This window comes from Lepidochelys kempii, chromosome 5 (assembly GCF_965140285.1).
Source record: "Lepidochelys kempii isolate rLepKem1 chromosome 5, rLepKem1.hap1, whole genome shotgun sequence".
Lineage (NCBI taxonomy): Eukaryota > Metazoa > Chordata > Testudines > Cheloniidae > Lepidochelys > Lepidochelys kempii.
In genome coordinates, this window is record NC_136384.1 from 128,259,469 (window position 1) to 128,274,364 (window position 14,896).

The following is a 14,896-nucleotide window of genomic DNA, read 5'->3' on the forward strand; positions in this document are numbered from 1 at the left end:
GACCCTGATCTTAGCTAGAGCTTCTAGGTGCTCCCCTAAATACAAATAATTAATCAATAATAATGATGCACAATGGAGCAGAGTTAAGGTGGCACATATGGCCCTAATTTAATCATTTCCTGGTTTCTGAGTGCTCAACAATGCAATGTTTATATCTTTTTAACATTGTTTTTCAGTTGCTGTTTGAAAACATTTGCCAAGCACTTGGTGCACAAAAAGCCTCCGTTAAATGTCATATATTTATTATTAATAGTAATGATGCAGGTGCAAGAGCAGACAAACAAGTTTGCCTTTTCAACCTTCCCAGCCACTTCCAGCCAATAAAGAAACAGCAGCTAAAATTAATTCTCGCTTAGCCAGAGATAATTAACCTTTTCGTGACTGAACAAACACCTAACGCTGTGCAAAGTGCCAGGGAGGCCGAAGAGGAGTAGGCTGCCCTCTCATGCACCATGCATATGAGAGATGCACTGGTTCCTGGCAAAGCCAGCCCTCTCGCATGGCTTGCCTGTGCACTGGCGGCTGCATTTCTCAGCTCTGTGATGGTGCATGACAGTGGGGAGTGCTGCATTGGTGGGGCAGATAAACATTATTACATATGGGGCTAGACTGTTATGGCACCATCTGTCCTCAGTAAGGGGCAGCGTGCGTAGCTGCCCGACTCCAGGAATAGAGCTGGTCAGTAAAAGTGGCTCCATGTGTCTTCTCTGCAGCAGTTAACCCGGGTGATTGGCACAAAGACAGAGTGCACAGGGTAATCTAGCCCAGGCGTAAGCACCCTCACAGCAAAGCATTCTCCCCCCACACACACATTACTAGGTCTACACTGTCTCCACACTCCCCCACGGGCATCTGGGGGCACAGGCCAGGGTTCTTTGTGCTGAGCCACTGCAGAATTCTTTCCACACCCCCAGCTGGCACAGCTAGCATGGACTTAATGCACCTCCGAACCCCGGTCAGAGGTTTGTGTGTGTGGAAGTTGGGGCTAAAAGTCAAGGAAGAGCCTGGGTTACCTGTGCAGTGAAGACATTCCAAAGAAATACCAGCCCCCGCTTCATGGAGCACGTTGCTCCGCCCTGTGCGCAAAGCCAGCTGCTCAGCATAGCAAGTAGGAGGGGCAAAGCCAGGGCTCCTCCCACTCCTGGCCCCTTGTCCGCGGGAAGGGGAGCGCATTGTGCAAACGGCCCCAGATGCACGGGGTCACGGGGGCACACCCTGTATTGCATGGGCCTTTGCAGACAGTTACAGAGATCAGATCAATTCAACCCCTCTTTGCAGGGTCTGGTTTATTCGCTCGTTCTAGGGAGGGTAACTCACTTATTTAGCCGCTCACGTTCATGCCCACTCCGGGTCCACAGGTCACTTTCCTCCCCTGTTCAGGAGGTCCCGGCCCTCCTGCCAGGGCTGGGTTGCACTTCGGACAACCCCTCTGTCCCTCTCCCTAACTCTCCTCCTTGGAAGTGGATTTTTGCTTCTCCAGCTGGCCCTTGGCCCAATCAGTCCTTGCACCCTCGGGGGGAGGACACAGCAGGCAAACCTTTTCCTGCTGCTGTCTTCTCCCTGCTACCCACGGCCTGAAGAATCATAGAATCATAGAATATCAGGGTTGGAAGGGACCCCAGAAGGTCATCTAGTCCAACCCCCTGCTCGAAGCAGGACCAATTCCCAGTTAAATCATCCCAGCCAGGGCTTTGTCAAGCCTGACCTTAAAAACCTCTAAGGAAGGAGATTCTACCACCTCCCTAGGTAACGCATTCCAGTGTTTCACCACCCTCTTAGTGAAAAAGTTTTTCCTAATATCCAATCTAAACCTCCCCCACTGCAACTTGAGACCATTACTCCTCGTTCTGTCATCTGCTACCCTTGAGAACAGTCTAGAGCCATCCTCTTTGGAACCCCCTTTCAGGTAGTTGAAAGCAGCTATCAAATCCCCCCTCATTCTTCTCTTCTGCAGGCTAAACAATCCCAGCTCCCTCAGCCTCTCCTCATAACTCATGTGTTCCAGTCCCCTAATCATTTTTGTTGCCCTTCGCTGGACTCTCTCCAATTTATCCACATCCTTCTTGAAGTGTGGGGCCCAAAACTGGACACAGTACTCCAGATGAGGCCTCACCAATGTCGAATAGAGGGGAACGATCACGTCCCTCAATCTGCTTGCTATGCCCCTACTTATACATCCCAAAATGCCATTGGCCTTCTTGGCAACAAGGGCACACTGCTGACTCATATCCAGCTTCTCGTCCACTGTCACCCCTAGGTCCTTTTCCGCAGAACTCCTGCCTAGCCATTCGGTCCCTAGTCTGTAGCGGTGCATTGGGTTCTTCCGTCCTAAGTGCAGGACCCTGCACTTATCCTTATTGAACCTCATCAGATTTCTTTTGGCCCAATCCTCCAATTTGTCTAGGTCTTTCTGTATCCTATCCCTCCCCTCCAGCGTATCTACCACTCCTTCCAGTTTAGTATCATCCGCAAATTTGCTGAGAGTGCAATCCACACCATCCTCCAGATCGTTTATGAAGATATTGAACAAAACCGGCCCCAGGACCGACCCTTGGGGTACTCCACTTGATACCGGCTGCCAACTAGATATGGAGCCATTGATCATTACCCGTTGAGCCCGACAATCTAGCCAGCTTTCTACCCACCTTGTAGTGCATTCATCCAGCCCATACTTCCTTAACTTGCTGACAAGAATACTGTGGGAGACCTTGTCAAAAGCTTTGCTAAAGTCAAGAAACAATACATCCACTGCTTTCCCTTCATCCACAGAACCAGTCATCTCATCATAAAAGGCAATTAGATTAGTCAGGCATGACCTTCCCTTGGTGAATCCATGCTGGCTGTTCCTGATCACTTTCCTCTCATGCAAGTGCTTCAGGATTGATTCTTTGAGGACCTGCTCCATGATTTTTCCAGGGACTGAAGTGAGGCTGACTGGCCTGTAGTTCCCAGGATCCTCCTCCTTCCCTTTTTTAAAGATTGGCACTACATTAGCCTTTTTCCAGTCATCCGGGACTTCCCCCGTTCGCCACGAGTTTTCAAAGATAATGGCCAATGGCTCTGCAATCACAGCTGCCAATTCCTTCAGCACTCTCGGATGCAACTCGTCCGGCCCCATGGACTTGTGCACGTCCAGCTTTTCTAAATAGTCCCTAACCACCTCTATCTCCACAGAGGGCTGGCCATCTCTTCCCCATTTTGTGATGCCCAGCGCAGCAGTCTGGGAGCTGACCTTGTTAGTGAAAACAGAGGCAAAAAAGGCATTGAGTACATTAGCTTTTTCCACATCCTCTGTCACTAGGTTGCCTCCCTCATTCAGTAAGGGGCCCACACATTCCTTGGCTTTCACATTCCTTGGCTTTCTTCTTGTTGCCAACATACCTGAAGAAACCCTTCTTGTTACTCTTGACATCTCTGGCTAGCTGCAGCTCCAGGTGCGATTTGGCCCTCATGATAACGTTCCTACATGCCCGAGCAATATTTTTATACTCTTCCCTGGTCATATGTCCAACCTTCCACTTCTTGTAAGCTTCTTTTTTATGTTTAAGATCCGCTAGGATTTCACCATTAAGCCAAGCTGGTCGCCTGCCATATTTACTATTCAATCGACTCATCGGGATGGTTTGTCCCTGTAACCTCAACAGGGATTCCTTGAAATACAGCCAGCTCTCCTGGACTCCTTTCCCCTTCAAGTTAGTCCCCCAGGGGATCCTGGCCATCCGTTCCCTGAGGGAGTCGAAGTCTGCTTTCCTGAAGTCCAGGGTCCGTATCATTCCGTATCAGGAAGAAACCATCTTCCTCCCTGCAGCGTCGGCAGATGCCTGGCCTGCTGTGTGGGAGGAGGCAGCATTTATTCCCACCCTTTCTCCCTGCTCATTGCTTATTGGTTAGGTGAGAGGGGAGTCCTGCCCTGCCCTCTCCGCAAGGCGCTGGGTGCCAGGCCTTTAAACAGTAACAGGATTCCTACCAATGCCGCTGCTTCCCAATCCCCTTTCCTCTCTACCCACAATTCCTCTGGATCTGGGTAGCTGACCTCCCCAAACTCTCACAAGCCATGTGGCGTCTGCTAGACACAACTACACCGGAAGGGGCAGGCCTGCTCCTCACACCCTGCCTGTGGGCAGTCACACTCCATCTTTGCCTCGTATCAGCACGTCGGTTACTCTGATTCCACAAGGCCAAACAGGCTGCAGCGCTGTGGAGCAGTCCTCTCTTGGAGAGCGCTCGTTCCTTTCGAGCCCTGCAAATGACCTGGACCATGTGTTAATCTCTCTCTCTCAGATCACTCCTACAAGGCTACACCTCCAGGATCTAAGTATAGGGATTATGTGGGTAGTTTATGGAGGTAACATAGTGATCACTAAAATGTGTTCCTCACCAGGGTGGTAATTAGTCTCCTACATCTGTGCTGAGTGCCCACGTTAAAGACAGATATTCGCTCTGTACTGTATTTGCTCCCATTGATACCAGAATCCAAGGGCAGATGCCGCCTCCTCTCTGCCATGGGTATGTGCTGCCTCTATGTCAAATACAGCTGTTGCGTGACTGATGGGCATAAAGCACAGTGCACCCACGCTGGCCTGGGATCAAGGATCTCCAGCAACATTTTGCTCTGGATCCAGACTGCTGCAGGGCTGCCAAGTTAAGAACTGGACAGATTCAGTAATAAAGTGTGTGGCCATTCTAGAGGGACTTTGGAAAGCAAGGCCCATGGGAGCTCTGTTGGGAAGGCCAGCTGGCATATAGAGCCACTTTCCGGATGTGTTGCACTTTCTCAACACCTGCTTACTTAGGGCTTCTCCACACACTCTGCACAACTTCCTTACAGCTACTCCCATCGCAGGTAGGGTGCAGGGGCAGAGAACTGCATGCCCTGCACAACTGGGAAGGGAGTGGGTAGAGCCATGGACTCTGTTTCCTTCCTTCTCCCCATGCACTGGCCAAGAGTGAAAGGAAGTTGCCCTTCCAAGAGTGCGGAAGGGACTTATTTTCCTCCTCTCCTGGAACAGGAGCAGAATTGTGACTCTCAAAGCTGAGCCTAAAGGCTCCATCTAGCCCCACATAATGGCCTCAGAGACATTTGTATATTTTTTCTTGCTCACTAAAATCCTGCGGTGAATGGATCACATCCTCTTTCTAAACATGAGGAATATTCCTGCAAAAGCCAAGTGCTTGAGTTGGACTAGCCCCTATGCTGGTGCAATCTGCATGGCAGACAGTCTAGGCTGCCAGTCACCTTGACATCACGCCATGGGATAACGGCATAAGAACATAAAAACAGCCATACTGGGTCAGACCAAAAGTCCATCTAGCCCAGTGTCCTGTCTTCCCACAGTAGCTAGGTGCCCCAGAGGGAATAAACAGAACAGGGAATCATCAAGTGACCGATCCCTGTCACCCATTCCCAGCTTCTAGCAAACAGAGGCTTGGGACACCATCCCTGCCCATCCTGGCTAACAGCCATTGATGGACCTATCCCTCATGAACTTATCTAGTTCTTTTTTGAATCCTGTTATGGTCTTGGCCTTCACAACATCCTCTGGCAAAGAGTTCCACAGGTTGACTATGTATTGTGTGAAGGAATACTTCCTTTTGTTTGTTTTAAACCTGCTGCCTATTAATTTCAGTTGGTGACCCCTAATTCTTGTGTTATGAGAAGGATTAAATAACACTTCTTTATTTACTTTCTCCTCACCAGTCAAGATTTTATAGACCTCAATCATATACTCCTTAGTCATCTTATTAAAGTCCCAGTCTTATTAATCTGTCCTCATATGGAAGTCGTTCCATACCCCTAATCATTTTTGTTGCCCTTTTCTGAACCTTTTCTAATTCCAGTACATCTTTGAGATGAGGTAACCACATCTGCACGCAGTATTCAAGATGTGGCTGTATCATGGATTGATATAGAGGCAATATGATATTTTCTGTCTTATTATCTATCCCTTGCTTAATGATTCCTAACATTCTGTTCACTTTTTTGACTGCCACTGCACATCGAGTGGATGTTTTCAGAGAACTATCCACAAGGACTCCAAGATCTCTTCCTTGAGTGGTAACAGCTAATTTAGACCCCATCATTTTATATGTGCATTCCTTTGCATTTACCAACATTTAATTTCATTTGCCATTTTGTTGCCCAGTCACCCAGTTTTGTGAGATCCTTTTGTAGCTCTTTGCAATCTGCCTGGATCTTAACTATCTTGAGTAGTTTTGTATCGTCTGCAAATTTTGCCATCTCACTGTTTAGCCCTTTTAACAGATCATTTATAGATATGTTGAATAGGACTGGTCCCTGTACAGACCCCGGGGGGACACCACTATTTACCTCTCTCCATTCTGAGAACTGGCCATTTATTCCTACCCTTTGTTTCCTATCTTTTAGCCAGTTACCAGTCCATGAGAGGACCTTCCCTGTTATCCCAGGACAGCTGATTTTGCTGAAGAGCCTTTGGTGAGGGACCCTGTCAAAGGCTTTCTGAAAATCCAAGTACAGTATCTCCCCTGGATCCCCCTGGGCCATGTGCTTGTTGAGCCCTGTTTGAGATCCAGGGAGCGTCACAGCCAGAGGCTCTGAATATACTGGGAGGGCTCACCCATTAGTGACCTGTCCCATAGAGCCCAGAGCAGGGATGCTTTGCCCTCTGTTTCTGGGAATAGACCATGCCTGCCTTCGTCACCCACCATTGGCCTTTAACTCAGGACATATCACTCAGCACTGAAGATCTGCCTGTTCTGGGGAAACTCCTTGAGAAGGCATTGCCCCAGCTGCAGCAGAGTGCCAAGAGAGTCAAATAAGAACCCCCTGATGGAGGGAGAGGAGACACCCTGACACCACCATCCCCCCAGGGAGAGATTGTGTGGGATCTCCTCCCACCCCGCAGAGGGGACAACTGTGGGTAGGGAGAGGTTATGAGTACTGAGGAGAGACAGGTGGCTGTCTGGAAGGGATGGGGTCTCCAGGAGTTCTGGCTGTTCATCTGAATGCCCACCCTTCTGTGATAGTCCTATTAAAATCACCTACAATCCCATAAGATGCATACAGACACGAGACACATCCTGGCACAGCCCTGCTAGCTGTGGCCTCTCCTCACAACTGGCTCAGCACTAGCGCTGGGTGGGAACCAAATTCTCCATTGGGCAGAAAATTCCTAGTGTTTTGAAAAAAAATTCCATTCCTCAACCGAACAAAAGCAAAACATTTCAACATTTCCAGCAAAACTGAATTAAAAGAAAAAACAAACAAACATTGTGCGTCAGTCGAAGCATTCTGTTCTAATATAAATGGAAATTAAATGTTTTGATTTGTAACTTGTCTACATTTTGTATTATATAACATCAATAAAAAAATGGAACTGGCTTTTCATTTCAGAATGGGAAATCAAAACACTCCAGTGGTTTCTGGTTTTCTTCCTAAACAAAATGTCATTGAAACAGACACGTTTCCACAACGTTTCACTTTGACAAATCTGCATTTTCCGACAGAGAAGCATCACTGGAAAACTTCTGACCAGTTCTACGCAGGCCCCTTTTTTTTTTTAAAGTGCATCTAACCCCCTAAACAGCACAAAACAATGGATGATCTCATCTCCATCTGAACATCACAGCCCTTTGCTTATCAATCAGAGATATGAAAAGTTTGACCAAATCTCTTGTTTATTCCCCTTGTCATCCTGTGAAATCTAAGGACAGGATGCTGCAAAGGCATCTGCATAGGATTCTTATACCCAGACAGATCCCTGCATGCTTTCATGCCCCTAGGTAAGTTCAGCTGCCATTCATCGCTACCCTTTGAAGTCAGCAGTCAATAGGATACCACTCCTTTTTCTAGTTTGTTTCTTTAAATGGCTGAATGTAACCAGCTCTGAGCTTTTCTCTGTGTTCCAGGTTTTGAGCTACTTGGTCCATGTCCCTGCGGTTGTAACTGGGCAAAGGAACATTTGCTCTGCGGTGGAGTTGTACATATTGCAGGTTGCATGCTCTTCCACTCTCTGTTTATGAGGTAAATGAACAAGAAGGCAGAGCTCTGCGGGGCTCTCTAGGGCTCCATGCACATTATGATCCCAATGCAAGATCTGGGCTTTAGAGATTGCAGGCCCATTAGCCAACTGGAAAAACTGAACAGAGACATCTTGGATGGTACAAACTTACCAGGCCACTGATTTTTTTTTGCCAGAGGTCATGGGTCAAATTATGCTCTCATTTATACCAAGATAGTTAAAGAATCACTCCACCGACTTCAACAGGAGTCACTCCAGTTTGTTTTCACTGATGTAACTGACAACAAAATATGGCATATAGTCCTATGAAAAACTGGAATATCACAGGCCAAGAAAACAAATGTCTTCAAAACAGGAAAAAGTAGACCTCCAGCTGTTACTGGTTACTAAGGCTAATCTCATTCCTAGTCAAATAATGGAACAAATATTAAGCATCTAGAACAGTGATACTCAGACAGAGGCTTGTGAGCCACAAGTGGCTCTTTTGTGTGGCATTTTGCAGCACAACTTAAAGCACTGTGATTTAATTATTAACCAATTTAAGTTATTAACCAGTCGGGAGGCTTTTACAATGTTATTAATCAATTGTAGTTGATAAAATAATAATACTTGGTCAGTCATTTCCTGTGAGAATAATATATTGTATTTTATATTTATTATAATATATATTATATTGTATATACATACATACATATAAACTACATATTTCCCATCATACTGTTTAAATATGAATAGTACTGTAGTAAATGAAACAATGAATTCCCACTGTGGTTCTTTTGGGGAATGGTGATTGTTAATTTGGGTCCTGAACCACTGAGGTCTGGGTATCACTGATCTAGGGTAAAATTCACCAAGTGAAATTTCACCTCTGAGCAAAGGGCCAACACAAAGCTTATATGCCACTAAATACCCATTTAAACCCTATTTTGAGGACTTAAGTGGAGCATAAACAATATGCAGACTCTACATAGAGGTGATTTTCCTCCCCCTACAGAATAACAAAACCTTTCTTAATGGACAGCATGGGCGTATGGGTCTGATCCAAATGGATCTGATCCAAAACCTATTAAAAGTCAGTGAAAGCTTTTCCATTGACCTCAATGGGCTTTGAGTCCAGACTATTAAAGAATAAACGATGCTTAAGTATATAGCTCACTCTTGTGTTAACAGTCTGGTACTTGAAGTAAATGTAATATACTTGGATCCATTTTTGCCATTAGTTACACCCATCAAAAGCCATTTTTCTGTGGGGGGTTTCCAGGGTGAAGCTAAGGGAGGAACTGGTTCCCAGGTTTGGATGCAGGGTGTCCCTTAAAAATCTCACTTGAAATGTTTAATTCAGATTAATTCACTTTCAGAAAATGCAAGCTCCTCCAGCTAGGAAAAAATAACTGAACCCTTTGCTATTCAGTGGGAAGGGGTTTCTTTTTATGGGGCAGTGCTGTAAGTAAGTTTGTAAGGGCTTATCTTCACTGCAAAGTAACTTGAGTTTAACTCCCATGTTGCCTTTAACTCAAGTGCTGTCTACACACGAAAACCCTTCGCTCAAGTGTGGTGGTGCTTTGAACAAGTTGGCTGACCCCTCAGGGGTACAGGCTACAGCTCAAGGTAGCACAATTCGTCAGCTGCCAACATGACCACTCTGCAGTGTGGACGCAGGCTAGCTCCACTAGAGTGCCACTAGTCCTCCAGTGCCTTCCCACAATTCCCCCATGTACCAAGAATGGACAGACCAGTACTCACACAATTCACTGGAAAGAATTCCCAGAGCTTCTCCGGTTACTGCAACACAAAGAACCAGGGGATGTGCCCCCAGAAGTCTTAGCGGCATGCCCAAGTCAGCGCAGCACCAGCGTGCGCACAGTAGACCCCATGTTATTCTCACTTGAGCTTGGCCAACTCCAAGGGAGTAACTGGAGCACGGGTAACTGGAGTTAACGCTGCAGTGAAGACAGGCCCTAAGGGGTGATGATGAAAATGAGGTTCTATGAGCAAGCCACGCAGCACCTTGGCTCTCCCCTCTGCCCTGCCCATGCACCCGCAAGTGTCTCTGTGACCTGGCCAGCTTCCTCCACCCAATGTGCGTCTTCCAGTGCTTTGGGCCCATTCCCCTGGAGAAGCAATCTCGATTCCCCCTCAGCCACTCTCATGCCCAAATGCTCTGCAGGGTTTTGCCCCCTTTGTGTCACTGCTTAAACTTCCATCATCTTTTCACTTCTGTCCCCAGAATCTTAGGCTCCTTTAAAGGCAACACTGACAGGACCTGGTGAAAGCTCTCCAGCCCCTTTGTGGTAGGTGTCTCTGCACCCTACTGTGAAGTCTCCAGACTTGCCTGCCTCCCCACGCCCCTCCACTTGCCAACTCAACCCCGTCCCCTCTCATCTCCTTCATTCTCTGTGTCTTCAGTTGTTTTCTCCCCACTCCAACTCATTTCATTTGGCTTTCAACCACACTACCCAAAGGAAATCCTCACTTGGCATTCCCCACTGCTCCCTCGCTCTCCTCAGCGTCTTGACTTGCTCTTCCATTCTCCTGGCCTGCTACGCTCTACCAGAGCTGTTCTCACCAAGGTCTCCAGCATGCTCTTCCACGGCCAGACAAAGGGTCTCTTTCCCCAGGCTCATTCCTCTCAATTACTCTGCTGCCTTTGGCACCCGTCAGCCCTCAAGACACCCTCTTCTGTGACGCTGGCCATGGACACGTCCCACCTCTGTGTAATGAGTTCTTCCACAGCCCCTTTTCCTCCACCCTGCTGGGGTTCCTATGTAGACACAGTGTCTAACCACTGGACTGTAGCCTCACTCTAGAACACCACAGTGTGCTCTGAACAACGTTAATGCATGCTCTGTGTAAAGGACTTCACCACTGAAACAGGGCACACTTGGGATATGCCTATTCTCTGAGCTGGATGCTTAATTTCCAACTGGAGACACACCTGCATTACTGCCGATTGATCTAGTGCACTACAAAATAGAGAGTAGCTGCAATGGCATGAGCCATGGAGGGGCTAAGCCACCCAAGTACGATACCATCTGGAGACCTGGGCAGGTACTTGGGCAACTGGCCCTCCTGCGCTATGCTACAATGCTCAGCACACTAGCTAGCACAGGTGTGTCTCTATGAGCTGGGGACTATTCTTCATCCAAACATCCTCAGGATCCTCATTCCACTGAACACAGCTGCACTTCAGCAATCATGACACCTGGATTACATTTACAAATCAGTGAACCAGACTTGCCTCCTAGGTAACTGCATTGACCAGGGGTGAATTTAGTTCACTGTGGGAACCGGATATGGCTAAATTTGGTTTCGAACCATGCTGAACCTGTGCTGCATGAACTTCACACGGCAGGCGTGGTTAAAATCTGGACACTTACCAGACACACTAGTACAATTTCCAGCAGTGCTTACACAATTTCCTAGTCTGTGTGCAGGGAAACAGGAAATGTGCTTACCTGAAAATGCCCTCGCTCTGAGTACCGAGGGCCACAGATCCACTAACAGGGGTGCTTCTACCAGCTATGAGCAGCGGAGCCAGACCTGGCACTTACTGGCAGCAGGGGTAGGCCCCACCCCTGAAGTTCCTTCGCGGTGAGATCACTTGAACAGATAGCACTGCAGGATGCCAGCAGTGGATGCGGGTGGGCAGGTACCTCCTTGCATCCCTCACAGAATCCAGTAACAATGGCCAAGCACAGCAGCTGGGAGTTTGCACTGCAGCCGTTGTCAGGGACATGGATTTAATGTCGACATTTACATTGTTTCAGTGTCAGTGCCCCCAGCAGAGCCCCCACCACCACCTCGCACACCAGTTAGCCAGGCACAGGGGCATGCATGACAAAGTGGACTGGACAACTCCTCCTCGTGCTCCAGTTTTTGCCTCTGCCATTCTCGTACACTCCTGGATTTTGTTTTATAGCAGCGTCTTCTGTTTCCACGCACACGCCCTCCAAGTACAGTTTTGGGAGCACTGAGCTTTTTCAAGGCCCTGTTGATCGATCCTCCAACACAGCAATGAGCTAACCCCAGTTGTGCACCTCGCCTTTCTGAGCTTGCTTTGCTTAGAAATTGGCTCTTTGGGGGATTAATCAATAACCACATATCCCAGGAAGCTAATTCAGGCAACCTCGAATTACACCAAACATTCTGGAACCAAGTCACATCTCGGTACTGGGGGGAAATGACATTGTGTAAGATGCCGAAACAACAGCCCGGTGAGGTACAATCAAAGCTCCTACTGTTTTAGTGCAGTTTCAACAGAAACGCAGAGAGATCTGGCAGATTGGCTCAAAGAAACACTGAACATTCGAAACAAAGGTCATCATTTTTGGTGTGTGTGTGTAACCTACCAAATGATCATTTAAGAGTCAAAGCAAGTTCAGACACAAATGTGCTGGAACAGAAATAATGCTTGACAGCCACCATGGTGTGAGGACTAAACACAAGGCTTTTCACTCCCATTGAGGAGGGCTGCTGGATTTCTCAAACAAATATCTGCTATTTACAGATGGGCACTTCACTGAAGAGTGATCTCTTTTCGTCTCACATTAAATCTAAGATGTTTAACAAGTGGAGCACAATCATTAACCTCCCCCAAACATGTTCATAACCCAGTTATGGAGCAGCTCCCAGCCTTGGCTCATGAATCAGAATTAGAACAGAAGCGAGGTCCCTCCAAGGGGCTGGGCAGTCTGCCTGTGGGTATGTCTTCATACTCCCAACTCTGACAGCACCTGGCACTAGCCTCAGGGTGGGGAGGAGGAGAAATGGTGAATACAAGTGGTTATGCCACAGCTAATATTCTCACAGCTACCAGATGAAAGAAAGGATAAAGATGGGAACACACCATCATGTTCCCCACCCAGCCTCCCCCACCCTCCACATTTCAGGCATGAAGCAGAAGGGCATCCAGAACTATACTGTGTGCTTCATTGGCCCACCTGTCAAATGTACGTCAGCTTCGCAGTCTTGGTCAGGTGTGATCACCTTGGAAACTCACAGTGAAGTGATGTTAGTCGTTATGAAAGGGTCCTGCAGCCATGCTATCACAGAACTGATTTCTTACTATGGTCGACACACAGCTGAACAGAAAAAAAACCTCGGTCCACTGCAGGTGTTTGACTGCGGCACCCTTTGCAAGGACACATCTGATGTCTGTGAGGCTCACCTGGCTTGGGTCAACTGGGACACACCGTCCACTCCACTGGCAAACCTTTTGCCTGGGACACTGGAGATCTCACTTGGTTCTTTCAGTGGGAATTAATGTGCTTACTGGAATGTCTGCCTGCTGGTCCTGATTTCTGAGAACCGGCATCCACCATGGGCTCCTTGTCACTCACCCAGCCTTGAGCCAGCTCCAGGTTGAGCAGACACTTATGGGATGTCAGAAGATTAGGGCTCATCTCCCTCCCCAGCCATGACCTGGCCTTCCCTTTCCAGAGCACACCACCGGGTGTCCACTCACTTTCTTGAGACAATCCCCTTTCACCTCTTTGTCAGGCCCCGGCACCGCTGCCTAGCTATCTACATACATATAGATCATGTGCTTGTCTCTGTAGCACCTCAGCACTTAGAGGAACCAAGAAGCTGATTGGAAAGAGGGCAGCAGCAAGGAAATAAAATTAAAGAGGAGAGAGGAGGAGGAGAAGTGGAAGAGTACTAGTAGCTGCACTGTGGCAGGCGGGTCAGGTGGGAGGCTGCCAGGCTCTGAGATTCTCTGAGATTCTTGTCTCTGTAGGGTCTTATACCATCCTCATCACTGTCGTATCTGAGTGCTGTCCAGGAACGCACTGAGCAACGTGCCTAAGACCAATAGCTGAGCAGATGATCTCTTAGGCCTATGGCTTCCACCAAGCAGGTCTGGCAAGAGGCCCTGAATGACAGCGTTAGTACCTAGAATGGGCTCCCGTTGCATTTGGTGCTGTACAAATGTATCATGAGAGAGAGTTTCCAGGCCAAAGGGTTTTACACTCTAAACTGGCAGCCTCATCCAAGGGTGGGCAGGGAAGTAAGCATAGAATGGGAATGGACTTGCCAAAAGTCCCCTTGCAGTTCAGTACCAGAGCCAGGAATAGAAGCCGGGTCTCTCCTGGCCCCCAGTCTAACACCCTGTCTGCTAGAACACTTACCTTCTCAGAGCTCATATTGCCGTTGTGGGATTAATATGAAAACCTAGTTACGTCAGATGGAAGGGCTTAGAGCAAATCATTTATCCTGAGATTTATGACTGTACTACACCCTATTTCTTTATTTTCTATTTTCCAATTTCTGCAGAACTACTACTTTTGCCCCATTTGGTTGCACTCAGCACCTCCTTACTGTGACATTTCCAATTAAGTGCGGTATCCACCACACTATTAAAACCCATCACAGCTTCCTGACTAAGAAGTTGGGCTGTTTATTCCTAGAAGGGAAACAACTCACACAAGAGCATTATTATTTCCATTGTATTTCCAGTCACATAGGCCTTATGGTTTGTGATGGATTATTTGGCTGGTTTGTTGTTTATTCCACAGGTAGCAAATATAAGCTTGGCTGAACCCAATTCAGCAAAGTGAAATCTGACTAAACAAGGTTTAGCTAAGCAGAAGCAATCACTGAAATCTGCATTAAGCCAAGCTAAACTGTTTTTCCACAACATTGCATGAATAAACAAGGGAACTAGAATCTGGTTTGTATCTCATTTCCTCTCTCTGAAACAGGTTTACTGGATTTACCTTTGATTTCTTCTCATTTCTTTCCCCAAAAGTAACATTTATAATGGAGATTAGTGGAGCTGAAAGGGTGCTGGATGCAGAGATCTGGATGGATTGGAAACTGAAGAACGTCTCAGGAGGACAGAAAATGCTGACGCACTGGCAGCTTATTAGAATTACAGATGCATAGATAAAGCATGC